Consider the following 16,087-nt stretch of genomic DNA (forward strand, 5'->3'; position numbering starts at 1 on the left):
TGAAAGGGGAGATGTTTGAAGGCTTCCAACTCCTTTGGACTTTTAATATCAGTTGGGCACCTAAAGCTAATTGGGAGTTTTTTGGCAAAGTGTTTCTTGCCACAGAAAAATGCTGATTCATCAAAAGCAAAAATTGTTCATAAAACAGTGTCAGGTTCAATGAATTTCCCAACTAGAAAAAAAAATGTCAAGAAAAAGTTTTGCAATTGTTAAACCATTATGTTTTAACATTTTCTAAGGGAAATAATTCCAGTTGTCCACTTTGTTTTTTGTTTAGAAATTCAAGCTAACTGGAGTGGAAAAGGTTAAAAAAAAGAAGAAAGAAAACTCTAAATCAAAACAATACATTTTTATTAACCTGAACAGAAAAAAAAAGTTTTTTGGTTCATGAATATTTGAGATTTTGAGATGAGAAAAGAGTTCCAACTCTCTAAAATATTTGAGAGATGCACAAACCATTTCCTGCCTGGGTTTACATCTAAAAGAACTTTGTACCTTTGAAAAATCTTCTCCCAGCTCCATAACCAAGTTCATTCTCAAGTATGGTCCCTGCAAAACATGTGCATGCCCATCAAGATATACAGAGATACTACTTGCCAATTAAAAAGCAGACATGTTGTTTGTCACATGGCTCTCTCTACATTTTCTTTTGTTTCCATTTTATAATAAAATGGAAAGCAACAGATTAATTGCCATGTCTAGAGAAAGTGGCAGATTTCTATATTATTTCTATGAATATTATATGTGCCTCAGTTTGCCAGCTATATATTATCTTGTATGCCTGAATGGCATTAAATCAAAGGAGTCTGTTGGGGGAAATAAGAAATGAAACAATGAGAGAGGTAAGTTACCTCCAAAGAGCATACCAAAGGTCCTCAGCAGAATAGTGATGGATCTATCAATTGAGAAATGTGCACCTGCCTGACTCCAGCCAACCTAGCAGATTTATTTTTTCCAGGCCCAAACTTAGGGTCAAAGGGACATGAAAACCTTAAAGACCTGTGCCTAGAGAGGAAGGCAGTGCGTGGGTCATGAGCTTGAGGTGAATCTTTGACAGAGAGACACAGAGAAGATTCTGGAGGAGCTGTTTGCCTCTCCCAGACCAAGAGACAGGGTGTCTGGTCTGAGTGGAATTTTTCTATAACTGTGAGGAAAGAATGAAGTTGGGTGAGATTCATGCATGTCAGCCTTCTTTGTTACTTCAACCTATTTCTCTGACTACTGTGTCCTGTTGACTAATAAATAACACTTCCTTTTGAAAAGGCTGAGCTGTGTTGTCTCATACATTGTCTGGTTTCAAAGCTCCCAGGCGAGAAAATTCCTGCAGGGAGCCAAGCCAAAGCAGTCCTATTAAAGGAGCCATGTTCAGAAACAAACACTGAAACCCAGGGACCCAGCCTAAAAGTGAAAGAGTTCAGGGACATCCCCCCTTAACAGAAGTGGAAGCTTAGACCCTTTCACTGGTAAGGTTGTTGTGATGAGAGACTACAGAGGGGTACAAGGCATTGCATGCACTGGGATCTGTGACACCAGGTATACTGCAGGAGCCTCCCAAAGAGTGTGAAAGATATGACATTGCAAGAATCCAGCATATACGGTCATTAAAGACCCAGCGCCCACTGAATTCAACAGCAGTGTTTCTACTGGCTACATTGGGGAATTGGCTCCAGCCCTTGAGCAGGAAGATTGTAATGCCTTTCTGGAAGCTAGTGGTTAGCATGTCCTGCTCTGCAAGAGTCCTCAATGGCTGGAAGACACTACAGCAAGTTTTAGTGGTTGAAGGAAGATTCATTGCCAGACTGATTTCACAGCATTTTTGGAGATGATTTCTTTCTTATTTTTTGGTTTTCTGTTTTGTTTTTATAATTGCTAGGGTTTTGTTCTTACAGTAGGTAAAAAGAAAACCATAGAATGAGAAAATGGTTTTGTGCCACCACACAACATAACCACAGAGGGACAAAATTTTAATCTCTGCTTCACCATGTTTTGCCATAGGTCATCCATCATGTGTTGTAGCTATTGACAATGGTTACACTACTGACATTCAGTTGCTCATGATTAACTCTATGACTTTCTATGGTTTAGTTACTGCACATAGGAAATATATCATGTGCTTATGGTTAAACTATAAATGTAGTCATCAGAAGGTCTCTTCAGCTGGATTTTCCAGTGTAATCATTAGAGCAGGTTATAACCCTGATAAGTGAACCCTTAAACTGTATAAATATGGATGATTCCCCATTGCTCTTGCTCGCCTGTTGAAATTGGATATGTAAATGCTTGGGACACCCCACCAAATTTCTGAGAATGAATGCATTTGTAAGGGAAGCTTAATTTGAGGTCCAAAAATTAGATTTTATAAAAAAAAAACCCAAGATTTTTACAAGATGTATAATGTTTTATAACTTTTCAATGTTTATAAATGCTACAATGAACAACAAATGGAACCATGATGATACCTCTCAGAGGGCAAAATTCTCTATGCTTACAAAGAAGTATGTACTGTGGACCTCCATTGCATTATATACACCAGGGATCAGCAACCTTTGGCCTGTGGCCCGCCAGGGTAAGCCCTGGGGTGGGCCGGGCTGGTTTGTATATCGGCCATGTCCGCAGGTTCAGCCAATTGCAGCTCCCACTGCCCACAGTTTGCTGCTTCAGGCCAATGGGGGCTACGGAAAGTGGCGTGGGCGAAGGGATGTGCTGGCCACCACTTCCTGCAGCTCCCATTGGCCTGGGACAGTGGGAGCTGCAATTGGCTGAACCTGCGGACATGGCCGATATACAAACCAGCCCGGCCCACCCCAGGGCTTACCCTGGCAGGCCGCGGGCCAAAGATTGCTGATCCCTTATCTATACACTTGCTCTACACATTGTAAAACCCACTTATATTATATCAGTGGAATTTCTGCATGTGAAACAAATTCATAACATGCTATATGTTTCAGAGAGGAAGGATGGGGCTCATGGTTAAGACACTGGACTGGAAATTCAGGCACTTTCAGTTTAATTGCTGGTGCTACTAAAGATTTCTAGTGTGATCTCGGACGTGCCGTTTAATCTCTCTGTGACTGAACTCCCCATCTGTAAATTGAGACTATTTCTTGTGTCTTATCTATTTGGATTGGTAAACATTTGGTGGCAGGGATATTTTCTTACAATGTGCTTGTGTAGTGCCTAGCACAATGAAGTCACAATATTTGTAAAAGTCTCTAAGTGCTGATGTAATAATAGTAATACCCTCACATGGTTGTGAAATCACACATGCTAAGAGTAACCAAGAAGATTCTATGGGGCGGATCCTCAGTTAGTGTAAATTGTCAGAGCTCCAATAACATTTTACACAAGCTGAGGATCTGTCCCCAGATCATCAGCCTGGACCTACTGCTTCTAGAAAATAACGGTAGAAGAGTAATTCCCACTGAGACACAAGCACCATTCACAGGTATGGAGACAGTGAGATACTGACAGGTATTTCTAAAAATTCTTTTGAAAATTCATTGTATACGTGTAGTCTAATGTACTAAATATTTATTCAGTTACCTACAGAAGCAGAGCTGTGCAAACTAGTGGAGCTTCCCTACAAATGTAGGGAAATGTAAATTTCCCATAAAATTGTTTGTGGTCAGCAAAAAAATTCCTCAAAGTTATACATGTGTTTCTTCCCATGCTTCATTATTTGGATCTCTGCGAAAAAATAAATTCCAACTCTTTGTGTTTCATTTTAAAGTTTTGGGCTGAGTCAGTTGCGTTTTATCACACAGTGGAATTTACATAATGAGCCAGATTATCAGCTAGTGTAACAAGGCCTAGTTCTACTGAAGTCGGTGGAGTTATATTTTCTTACACATTAACTGGCCCAACATTTCTTGAATATCTAAAAATATCCCTTACACTTCTAAGGATCAGGAGAAAATGGCACGTTTTCAGTTTCACCCATGCATGCATATTCATTGCACTGACATTTTTCTGTTAAGTGAAATTGCAGGAACATGAAATTACCTTGCCTCACAAAATTCCCTTACTTTCAAAACACTCTAATTATAAGTAATTACTTGCACTGTTCCTTTAAGAATAAAAACAGCACCAGCCAGCCCACCTCAGGGAATAAATATGCATCTCACTTTGATGAAATTTGCACACAATACAGGTCAGGTAGTTAATGAAGCCATAAACCATAATATGTCTGAGGCACTAAACATCACCTTATTCATTTTGCCTTGGTGTTTAAGAGAGTAGGAGATGTTTATTGCCATTAGACATCCTCTCTGCCTTTAGGATCGCCAGTCATAGCCGTCTCTTTGTAAATAAACATATAACCTTTGCAATGGTAATTTAAGACTGTGCAGTAAAGAGGATGCAGTGAATGCATGAAAGTGGAAGAGAGGATAAAAAGCCTCATGAATAAAGTCTAAGGCTGCAGGCTAAGGTGTTTATTAAGTCCCAAGCTGTTTTTTCCTCCACTTTTCCTCTCTGCTGAAATAAAAACAAAGATGGCTATGATGCTCTAAAATTAGAGCACATTTGTCGTCTTTAAAAGGAGCCAGCAACTGAACTTCAACTGTGCAGGAGCATAATAGGTGTGGAAAATAGATCTGCTCTAGGCCTACCCTCTTCTGTTGTGTAATCAGCCTGTGGGAGAGCAGATCAGCCCAGATAATGTCAGTTTCCACTCTACAGTGGGAAAGGTATCAAAAAGGTGCACATTAAAATACATTGATGAAATATGGCAGTCCAACCAGTCAACTTCCTAGGACAGTGGTGTTGTGTGGAACCATTTAACCTTTCAACTAAGGTGTCATATCTTTATAATAAAAAGAAAAGGAGTACTTGTGGCACCTTAGAGACTAACAAATTTATTAGAGCATAAGCTTTCGTGAGCTACAGCTCACTTCATCGGATGCATTTGGCCCTCTGTTTTTTCCACCAAATGCATCCGATGAAGTGAGCTGTAGCTCACGAAAGCTTATGCTCTAATAAATTTGTTAGTCTCTAAGGTGCCACAAGTACTCCTTTTCTTTTTGCGAATACAGACTAACACGGCTGCTACTCTGAAACCTGTGATATCTTTATAATGTGTCACAAACAAAAGCCCAACAGACCAAAACAACACTGAAAATTAATAAATATCTGAATGCTACGACTTTGCACTTCTGTCCATGGATCTCAAAGCATTTAGCAAACATGAATGAATTAACACTCACTGTGACAGGATCCCCGGGGTGCAGCCTGGGACTGGGGGACTGCTGTGCCCCCTGAACTCTCTCCAGCCTGGGCCGTCTCTCACAGTGCCCTGCTAGTGACCAGCGGCAAATACCTCCAGGCTCTGTGATCACTCAGCACAACCGCATGTGGAGCCCCCACACCTGGCTAGATTGCGTGAATGCTCCCAGAGCCACTCATAAATCACACAGAGAAAGGCACCAGCCAAATCCCTTCAGCTCCCAGCCTTGACTACAAAAGATAGATTTTACGTGATTATAAGTGATAGGCAAAAAGTCAGAGTTGGTTACCAAAAGAAAAGAAAATATATGCACACAGTCCAAACTCTCAACCCTATTAGATTGGGCAACATCTAGATCAGGGATCAGCAACCTTTGGCCCATGGCCCACCAGGGTAAGCCCCTGGCAGGCCGGGCCAGTTTGTTTACCTGCAGTGTCCTCAGGTTTGGCCGATCGCAGCTCCCAGTGGCAGCCAGCATATCCCTTGGCCCGTGTCGCTTCCCGCAGTCCTCCATTGGCCTGGGACGGCAAACCGTGGCCAGTGAGAGCTGCGATCAGCCGAACCTGTGCACACTGTAGGTAAACAAACTAGCCCGGCCCACCAGGGGACTTACTCTGGTGGGCCGCAGGCCAAAGGTTGCCAATCCCTGATCTAGATTAAGCAGATTTTCTCACCCCACTGGATATTGCAATCCTTAATATATAGGTTTGTCCCTTAAACCTGGGCCAGTCTCCTCTGTTGGAGTCTTCAGTTTTCTTCTGAGTATCTTTGTTGCTTGCAGCACAGGTGGGGGCAGGAGAAGGGCCAAGCATGGGCCCCCTGTGTTCTGTTTTATACCCTCAGTCCCACGTGCTTGGAGAACACAAATCCAGGCATGTCTGGTGGGCACTGCTGAGTCTTCAACCAAGGTGGAGCAATTCCCCTGTTGTGGCCTCATGCAGGTGAGTCATTGAATTGGAGCTTCTTTGCTGGACAATGGTTGTGGATGGTTGTTTTACGCCGACTGGATGTTGGTTACTTTCCTTGCTGTTGTCTCTGGGAAGCTAATATCTGGATGATTCCCCAACCAACAGCATGTTTTAGTGACAACCATACAACACAATCTCATAACTTCATATGCACTAAAGGAGGGATCAGCAACCTTTGGCACATGGCTCATTGGGGAAAGCCCCTGGCAGGCCGGGCCAGTTTGTTTACCTGCAGCATCTGCAGGTTCAGCCAATCACAGCTCCTAATGGCCACAGTTCGCTGTCCCAGGCCAATGGGGGCTGTGGGAAGGGTAGCCAGTACCTCCCTCAGCCCACGCTGCTTCCTGCAGCCCCCATTGGTCTGGAATGGCGAACCGTGGCCAGTGGGAGCTGCGATCAGCCGAACCTGTGGACGTGGCAGGTAAACAAACCAGCCCGGCCCGCCAGGGGCTTACCTTGATGGGCTGCATGCCAAAGGTTGCCGATCCCTGCACTAAAGATATACATATTTAGATAGAATGATGACTTTCAGCTGATTATAATCTTTTCCCTGATACCTCACATGGCATGCTTTATGTGCAATATCACAATTATATACACATGAGGAATATGGGGGTTAAAAGACCTCCCAGGAATAGTATGTCACACTCACAACCTCCTGAAAGGAAGTGAAATAAGAAAAGTCTCCCCATTGTATATCTAGAAGAACACAGACACCTGCCCAAGGTCACACATAATGTATGAGGCAGATAGAAGTTACATGTCATGATTTCCAGCCCCATGCTTTACCCACAAAACAATACCTTCCCCTTTTCTATCCTCCTCTGAAATATGATATTGTGGGTCTTCTCAAGAATTCACACATTTGTCCAAAGGAAACTGCTCTAAATTGCAATGGTTGCCTCTGGCCCCAAGAGACCAATATGGTAGCTGGAGATCAGATGGTGGAAGGTATAGCTTAGGCATGCCTCTTACATTTGGCCATCCCCTGACATTAGGTTTGGTATAGTCACATCTATGGGCATAATGCTACCCAAAGATTACCCTGCATAAGGGGAATCCTCAAGTGGCCAATTAAGACAAATTAATGGCTACCTTGCCTTGTCATAGCAGAGCAAAGCAGGTAGGGTGTATTGGTGAGCAGGTAAATCATCCTCTTAAAACTTTCACGCTGTCTGCAGTTGTAACGTCAAAGTACTACTACATCTCATTACATTACCAATAGCCATTCAGCATAAATAAAACAAAACCTCCATGCTAATTTGCTAACTGTCTCCATTCTGACTGGCTGCTGACAAGGAAAGTGGGTAAATGTAATAATAAGTACATTATAATTATATTGTACAAATTTAGGAAATTGTAGGGGTCATATTTTACTTTTGGGAGCAAATTTAAAGGAATGACTTGAAAGCCTGTAAATGTGACAATTTCTATCTTTTAAAAAAAATCCCAGTTAGTATCTCCATGCCACGACTTTGCAGAGCATATGAAAAACATATCCGAGGCAAATTGAGACAAAAGTTTGGGTTTTTTTTAACCCCAGGGAATGATAATAATGTGTCCCCCCATTTACCCATGATCTCTGCAGCTGGCAGGGGTTGATTTCTGATAGTAATTACTGTGAACAGATGAGGGGGATTTTCCCCCCCTTTTATTTTGACCTGCAGTTAGAGAAAATTTGCTTGTTTTATTTTAGGTTTAAAAATGATGAGGCAGCACCAACCCATGTTTCACCCCAGAGCTGTTGATATTTCCCCCTTCCTTCCCCTCCCTCCCCACATCCTAATTGATTTCAGACTGTGAGTGTGCAGATTCACAATTTAGTGGGAAAAGTTTGCTGCCAAGGCCCCTCGGGTGTTTTCTTTGCAGTTTGTTTTCTTAACTACAAGTCTGAGGTTGTTTTGTGGGTGTGTTGCAGGAGGGTGAAAGGCGAGGGGTAAGGTCTGTTCCTTCTTCAAACTTCGCAACATAAAAAGGTCCCATTGGTTTTTAATGCAGTACATTTGCCTCCTCACTGTCCCATTTTGAATGTTGTTGCTGCCTGGCCTAAAAGGAGATAAGAGCAGTGAACTGGCTTAAAGATAATAGCGTGTAGTAGAAATAGTCCTTATTTACAGAGTAGCCTCTCTCTCCTCCTCCCTGCCCACTGGTGAAATTATTGCTTATAAAACTGAGGACCTAATGGCATTTGGCAAAAATCCAAACATGGGGCCTGATTCTCTGTACCTCTGCGGGGGCAGGATTGGATGGTCTAGAGGCAAACATGGCTTTCAGTTGCCTTTGCAATGCCTGCATTCTGGGACTGTTCAGGGCCCCGGCTCCCCGCAGTGTAAGGTGGAAGAGCCTCAGAGAATGTCTACACTGCACTGAAAAACATGCAGTCCTGAGTCTTAGAGGCCATGTCAGCTGATGCAGGTTCCTGGGGCTCAAGCTGTGGAGCTAAAAATAGCAATGTAGACATTCCTGCTATGGTTGGAGCCTGGGCTCTGAGACCGTCTCCCCCACCGGGATTCAGAGCCCACGCTCCAGCCTGAGTGTGAACATTTACACTGCTATTTTTAGCCCCAGATCCTGAGCCCCGCCAGCCAGAGTCAATTGACCAGTGGGTTCTGAGACTTGATACTTTGGGTTATAATTTGCAGTGTAGACATATCCACAGAGCCGCTCTACCTTACACTCTGCTCCCTATATCCCCCCAGATGCCCTGAGCATCACTCCAATCATGCCCCCACCCCATTCTTATGCAGAGGTCTAAGAGTAGGGTTGGCACCGAGGCCTTCTGCCATCCACAGAGGCTCACTGCACTGGGGGTATTCTCAGGGAACCATTGCCATCCACTTTAAGGCCCTTTGCATTGCCAGAGCGGCACAAAGTATAGCTGAGAATCAGGCCCACAGTGTGGGCAACTTTGTGCAAGCTCTTTTTCAGTACGGACTATACATTTTTTGTCTGAAACTGCATTGCCACCTGCACCATGTTAGTCCTTGGCCAGTACTACTAGTTCTGCCTAGAGGCATCTCCTGCCTAACCTGTAACACTGTCTCTCCTGATCCAAGGTGAGCAGAGGGGTGAGAAAACAGCCCAAGAAGCCTTCCCTCTGTGCACTTACTCCACAGGGGCTGGGTACAGCAGCAGTTGTGGTACTTGGGTGTCTTTCACTTCTGAGGTTGCAGGGCTACAAATCACACTAAGAGGGCGGAGAAAAGATGAAGCCATGTCATGTGACTTCAACGAAGAATTGTAACCACCCATCCAGCTCTCTTATCACAAAAGGGTCAAATACTCACAGGAAACTGCTTGAGAAGTCAATCCAGAGAGCAACAAATCTATGTGGCTATAAAAGAGTCAATTAATTAGAAACAATGAGTAAATGCAAGGAGATTTTGATCTGCTTCTGGGCATAACATGGGAAAGAAAAATGAGTGTCAGTTCACTGAGGAAATTATTCGGTATGAAATAGTCACTTATCCACAGTCACAGGAAGGCAGTATATGAAGAATATAAGTGTTGGGATTTTTTTTCAATAAAAACTCATAGGAAAAGTAAAGCAGAATGTGTGGGAAAGAAAAGCTGATCAGGGAAAGTTTTAATGACCAGAAGTCTTCTCACCCATTACCTAGGCCCAGATCCTCAAAAGTAGTTCAGTGCCTAAATCAATGGAATGTAGGCACCTAAATGCCTTTGAGGACCTGATTCTAGTTCCTAACAGAGAAAGTGAGTGTGCACATGCATGCTGAGAACGTGCCCAGGAACTATAGTGGGCAAAGAATCTACATGCTTAGTTATTCTCCTAACTAACAACTCCTGTTGTTGATTTTACTCTGCTGCGGTTCTGCGGGTAGAAGAGAAGCAGAAGGTTAAAGACAAATATCAGTGACCCTGTTGTTTCCTGCAGAGAGGGTTCAGACTGATTGAAGTACAGGGCCACATGATCGTTCTTCTTCATGCACAACAACACAATACAGAGAGGAAAGATGCACCACTGTTTGCATACAGCCCTGTAGCATATGCAATGCAGAGCCACCCCAGCCCAGAAAGAGCACTGGGAGAGATTTTGCCAGTTGAGAGTGGACACTTTGCTTCACCCATTAGGCTGGAGCAGTCTGCTATGCCAGTGCACTGGCACTGCTCGACGGTCTGGTGTACAGAAGAAATGGGCTCTAACTCTATCACTTCCTCACCCATTTTTGTGCCATTTGGTGAGTGCTGGGGAGTGGATGAGCAGTTCCTAATTTTAGGGACAGCTAATGTGAACGACCCTTATTCAGATGTTCTAGGGAACAGGCTCCTTACCTAGCCCCATTTCTGCATCTCTGTGCTAGCTACACCATCTGACCTAGAACAGGTAGAAAAGGTAGGTCAAAAAGGCAACTTGTGCGTGCCCTGCTATTCTTTGCAGTCATGTTACAGCAAAAGGAGTGGGACAGAAAAGGGGCAAGAGAGAACATTTTCTACCTTTGATCCCGTCTTTCTAGTTCACTGTAAATGGCATCGATTTAACCAGTTTTTCTAGCTCAAGGTATGGATGGTGTCGTATTGAAATATAAACTGGATTTTCGTTGCTTTACCATAAAAACAAAAATAAACAAAAATCAACCAACCCAAAAAACGATGCTATACCTTTTACAGACTTGTGGTCTCCATTACAAGCTGTGCTTGTTACAGTTCCCTGCTCTAATTTGTGGTCAGCTATGGCTCCTTTTATGCCTGCAGATGTACTAAATGAAAAAAAAATCCTTTTTACAAATGGAAATACTTTTCTACTTAGACAACGTACATGTTTTTGGAAAGAAGTGAAAAACTGTTTAACCGCATTTGGCAGCAAGATTCTAACTGCATAGGCACTGAACTCACCATTGATTGCTCTTCTGTTCTCTATTGCTTGCACCCAACAATTCAATTGACATGCTTAAAACACAGGCAATAAATTACTTTAACTTTCCTTTAGGAATGGGTAAACTAGCTTGGAAAAAATATGACACTCCACCAACCTTCAAACTTGATTATAACTGAATTCAAACTAACCTCTTTATATCCTGTGACGTTCCAGAACCTTAATAAAGAGGTACCTCATGGTACATTTAAACTAGACCTAAACATGAAGTCTAAGAAATCTTATAAGATAACCTCTTCTTGAGATTTCCAGACTGAGGATGCAGATTCAAGAGATTTAAGATGAAATTAAGTGGGATTTAAATGGTGTATAGGCAGATATGCTGGCCCTCTGTACTGGGAGGAATTTCACCTTTAGATAGTTTAGATAAGGGGCCAGATTCACCACTCCAGTTTTATGCCAGTGTAACTTTGTAGTATCAACATTGCAATCAATGGAGTTATATAGTCATAAAACTGGAATAATAATTGCAGTAAATACCAACTCTTTTGAGAGTCTCCCATCACTACTCTCCATGTGTTCAATTTCCCCATTTCCTCCTCCTCACTGTGTTTATAATTGTTCGGGGCAGATTATGGAAGACAATATATTCTCAGGTTAGATTTGTACTGAATACTAGAACATCTGACTAAAATGCTCCTGTGACTCACTTATTTTTCCAGATTCTGCTACAGCTATGTAGAACTGATGTCCATTCCTTTTTCTTTTTAATCTACACTATTCACTTGCATATAACCCCCCGCTCCATCCCCATACAAAATGGTAATGTGAGTATGGAGTCTTGAACCTCTGGGTCTGTAGTACAAATCTCATTCAATAGTGGTGTCTGAAAGTTGCTAGCCAGAGGTGTTAAACACCTTGATGGATGGGCTTCACTGGTGTCTACCGGACAGATGTCTCTCTTTGTCACAAAAATCACCATCACATCTGGTGTTGATTTGACACCTTATTGGGTAGGTCCATACTTTACAGTAAAAAATGGGAACATACTACAAAACTCAGATCAGGATGTTGATTTTAAAACTGTCAAAGTTTGGGGCTTTTTGAATCTGGGTTTTCAGTTCAGTCTCTCATAGAGAAAAACTCCAGCTCCAGCCAGATTCAGTTTCCAGATTTCATTGTACCTATTAAAGGTGTGTGAAGATCCAGGATGCATTACTAATTACAATTAGGTTGATACATTACAGAAGAGTTCTCTCCCTCTACTTCTCAGCTGTGGATCTGTAAAGAGGTTCCCAAACCAGTGAAGTTTTTTTTTTCCTTTTGTTTCAAGAGAGACAGAAAGAAAAACAGAAATGAAGAGATTATAAACACCGTAGTCAACTACTCAGTCTCAGAGATAAATGGTTCACTTATCATTTTAAATATACTTTAGCTGAATGCTGAAAGAAACACCAAATGTCTGGAGCTTTGATTCCTTTCAAAGTAACAGAAGAAGAATACTTATCTTGTAAGAAATACAAATAGTAGGCCTTCCAGTATGTTTCCTTTAACATCTCAAAAGGGAAGGTCTCCTACCTTCTGCTTGCTCTCTCTCACTCTCTTTCTTTCTCTTTCTCTCTCACAAACACTTTCTCTTTCTCCAGCCCTAGTTTTTTGGCCCTTGGGCTAGTTGGAGTCAGTTGAGGAAAAGCTGCTTTTATTTGTTCCAAAGACAGTAATTTTTAACTTTCACAATGTAGCCATCTTCTGCGAGTCCCTAATAGTAAGTCAAATCAAGTGAAAATTCAAAAAAGGCAGAAGCAGCGTGCTTTGCAAATTTAGAATAAAATCAGATCTAAATTTAACATCATCTCCATTTGAGAAGCAGCTTCATTAAATGGCAATGGAAAGCAATAAAACAAATAAATACTACCCACAAACAGCAGGAAAAGTTACATTGAACATAAATCTGCTTGTGATCATTTGAATTAAAACTTCTGCTGCATAATGGTTGATGTGATATTTGCTTTAGTACTATTTATTATTGGGATTATATTTTTACATTCAATTCAGCCTTAGATTCCGTACCCTCAGCAAGAGGTCAGGAACAGAGAGACCAAACTAAGGCCTTGAGGGAGAACGCTAGCTAGCTTTTGGTCTGGGACATCAGTGGATATAAAATGCTTCTCTTCTTACCCCTCCAGAAGGAGGAAGGGCAGGCTCTCTTTCTGATGAGGGGAAGGACTCTTTTTCTCTCTCTTGTGTGGTCAGGAGCGCAAAGAGGCCTGGATCCTCAAAAGTATTTAGAAGCCATTGATTTCCATGAAAGTTACATTCCTAAATACCTTTGAGGATCTGAGCCCCGGTGGCTCAAAAAACACCGGGTCTCTGAAAGCTGAGAACTTATCAGTACACTGACCCAGATACATCATCAGAGTCTAATGTTTTCCACAAGTACCTTGAATGCCTGGAATATTCACCTGATCATGAATAACATTAAATATGTGAAGTTTTGGATAAAGTATTTCATGTTTCTCCCATTCCCTAGCCTCCATAATGAAACTGAGGGAGATTCTAATGCTAAACCTAGCTTTACCTGTGCTTGCTCAGGTTGCTTCACTCTGCCAAGACGACCTGATAAGGTGAAATACATCCCAGTGTTTGAACACCTAAGCTGATTTAAGTTCTGCTCTGCTTAAAAGAGGTGCCTGCTGGGGGCAGTTCACTTCCTGGACGTTGGAATTCTGAAGCTGACCGGGATGGCTAGTGTGCTCATGTACAGATGTATCTACCCAGAACGGTCTTGCAGCTCAGTGCTCAGGCATTTCAGGGGAATGAACTTTGGAAATAAACTGAGAAGTTTGTGTGTGTTTGTGGGAGTTCTATTCCCACGCCATGAAATGGCGTTTCAGAAAACAGTAATATCGGAGAGAGTGGCTTTTTGTCTAGTTAACAAAACTTTTTATAGAGATATTGAACCATATTCTGACAAAGCTTTAAATTAATGGGAAAGCAAGGGGACAAAATGCATCACTCACCCTAATGGATTAGCAGACGGTAAGATCTCACAGTACTTTGTGCTTGTGTTCCAACATCCACTATGTAAGGTTTCATTTTCCAAGTGAGAATAGTGCTCATTCTTGCTGTTTAACATCTATAAATTCTGGTAGGGACTAAATCATGATAAGAAGCACAAATATTTTGGAAAGCCTGAAATTGGATAAGTGTCAGTCACTGTCACTTCCAACAACCTTAACTTTCTTAGTCACAATCCAAACAGTTCTACGTAGTTTTGTTTCATCATTTACGGAGAGAGGAAAAAATATATCCTAAACAGTTCTGGGCAGCAGCCGTGGGCGAAAAATATGTAGGATGGCGAAGCTTGTGAAGTGTTCAAGAAAAACAGTGCTAATTAAATATGTTTGAAAATGGGGAATCCCAGGGCATTCATGTGCTTCAGGCAGACAAGGGAGGAATGTTGAATTTCACAACATAAAGCCTTAAAAATAAAATAAAATAAAATAAAAATAATTGCTTTGGGGACCCAAGGTAAAACGCAGGTGTTTTGAGGAGAACATAAACATTTTTTCCTAAATGAGGCGTTGAGGGCTGGGAGAAGGGCAGTAAAATTAGTGGAATTACTGCCTGATTTTAACCAGATGATTGCTCCAGTTGGACACCAGAGCGTTTTCATTAGGGACTCTAATTTACAAGCCATTCACCGCATTCCAGTGGAACACAACAACTCCCCCAGGTCCTAAAGAATGCCAGCTCCACAGCTTTATGGCAGAGATGCCTTAGTACAGGATTGAGGATTGTTTCTTTTAAGGCCAGACTGACTGTAGATTTGTGCCCAAGCTTTGCAACAACAAAAAAGAGCTAGTTGGTCCTGCTGCCTTAAGCAAGTTAGATGGTCCCAGGAATCCATGTAAATCTCTGTTAGTATTCTATGAACGTACAATCTTTCTACTCAGAGTTAACCTTATTTATACATAGCTTGCAGTCAGATGTACATCATAACATCTTTAGATACTAGCCTATTCCAGATATAAGAATGATTCTTTTCTGTTCTTTCATCAGATCTTGCCAACAGAGTATGGCCATGAAAGCCTTCAGCAGGTGGGGCTTTGGCCCCAGTGTGATCAAGCTCAACACACATTTGTCTGATCTTCATAGAGATGAATGGCTTTAAAAACATTGTGGATAGAGGGGGTTTCCATGTAGACAGTCTTGGGATCTGGTGTTACTTTCAGAGGTATGTGACTGTGCCTTAATCCACCTGGCAAAGCAGCAGTAACTGCTTTTTTTGTTTAATAAATAGTACTCAGCTCTCTGACATTTCTCCTGCTCACCCCACTCAGCTTTCTCTAGGATCCATCTATACCATATCAGAGTAGCTTTCCCCTGCATCCCCATCTTCTGTTCTACCCTCACAGCTCTAGGGGCTGCTCCAAAGCCCACAGAAGTCAGCATGAGTGCTTTCCATTCACTTCATGGCATCAGACTTCAGCTCTAACATCTCATCTTACTTTTCTCTGATGCCCTGTTTCTACTACTGTTGTTCAGTGTATTTCATTTCCACCACCCCTCCTCCCCCTGTTCAGCTGTGGTGGTTCCCTGTCAGTCAGACCCAACTCAGAGCATGTGCTACTCTCAATAAGCTCATGCTTGTGTTTCCTCAATGAACATTCACTTGGGAAAAAAATTGTCTCCTTTTTTGGTAGACTGACTAAGTCCCAATGCCCACAGTGAAGGCGTTTTGATGGTGATTCCAAACCACATCTATAAACAAAGAATAAATATGAACAAAGAAGTTCAACACAAGTCCAGATATGGAGAGGATTCTTTTGACACGTTGTGAGTTCAATCCTTGAGAGGGCCATTTAGGGATTTGGGGCAAAAATTGGGGATTGGTCCTGCTTTGAGCAGGGGGTTGGACTAGATGATCTCCTGAGGTCCCTTCCAACCCTGATATTCTATGATTCTATGATTCTATGACCATAATGAAATTACTAAAGAATAGTTCTAGCTGCATTTCATTGTCACTGGCTTGCTATAATGTGCATGTGTTACATGTAC

This window comes from Dermochelys coriacea, chromosome 10, assembly GCF_009764565.3.
Source record: "Dermochelys coriacea isolate rDerCor1 chromosome 10, rDerCor1.pri.v4, whole genome shotgun sequence".
In the NCBI taxonomy this organism is placed as follows: Eukaryota; Metazoa; Chordata; order Testudines; family Dermochelyidae; genus Dermochelys; species Dermochelys coriacea.